The sequence below is a fragment of the Microchirus variegatus genome (genome assembly GCF_963457635.1).
Source record: "Microchirus variegatus genome assembly, chromosome: 16".
Lineage (NCBI taxonomy): Eukaryota > Metazoa > Chordata > Actinopteri > Pleuronectiformes > Soleidae > Microchirus > Microchirus variegatus.
The window spans coordinates 6,195,183-6,196,302 of NC_139817.1; positions in this window are offsets into that span (position 1 = coordinate 6,195,183).

A 1,120-nucleotide genomic window follows, 5' to 3' on the forward strand; every position below is an offset into this window, starting at 1 on the left:
TACTAATACTAATAGTTTTAGTTTATGTCCCCCCCGGCTTTATGTAAACACTGAATGGTGTTTTAACACCTTGTAAAAAAACGAGACGTGAGCGCTCGTTTATGCGTCTGTTAAAAGCTGTAATTCCTGCCGCTGCTGCTGCGTAAACATATTTAATGACAGAAAGGTAAAAAAAAAAAACCATTTATGTTAATATTAAAAACATCCTCGTAGGATGTGGTGTAAAGGCTGACGCATAAATACCCATATGTTGGTTTAACGGCCGCATCATAAAGTACTTTTTCATAAAAAAAGAAAAACAACCTAATTAGTCTCAAGGAAGTGTAGAGTCAAGGAAACAACGGATATTTTAATGCGTCTTTTGACATGTTTTTCAAATTCAAATTCTCCTCTGTGTGCCATTTTTCCTTTCACCGCAACCTGTCTAGGCAGATGGCCGCACGTCTTTTTATTTATTTATTTATTTTTAAACTCAGTGGCAGAAAGAAACAACCTAATTAGTCTCTAGGAAGTGTAGAGTCAAGGAAACAACGGACATTTGAATGCATCTTTTGACATGTTTATCAAATTCAAACGTTATTCTCCTCTGTGCCCCATTTTCCTTTCACCACAACCTGTCTAGGCAGATGGCCGCTCATCTTTTTATTTATTTATTCTTTAGTCTCTAGGAAGTGTAGAGTCAAGAAAACAGCTGATACTTTAATGCCTCGTTTGACAAATCAAACGTTCCTGGTTTCATAAACCCCTCCTCTTTTTCTGTTGGGAGTGGAACGCTGCCAAATTCTGCCCCCCGCAGATGTTGTGTTCCTCCTGCGGTCCTCCGCGTGTTTTCGTGTCCGTCTTCACTCTTGACTCTGATTAATCCGTGTTCCCTCCTCTCCTCAGGGTCCTTTTTATATCCTCGCGCGCACACGGACATGAAGGAATAGAGGCGTCAGTCGAGGTGAGCGACACGGTAACGGCACACGCTGAAACTGGTTCAATCTGTAGACGTAATGAACTTCCTTCTAGTTTAGTTTCATTCATTCTTTCTTCTCTTGCAGGCCCTCCAGCCGACTTCAGGGCAAAGGCTTTGCTGCTGGTGGGCCAGTCGATCAGGCGTGTATGCGAGTGAGAGGTA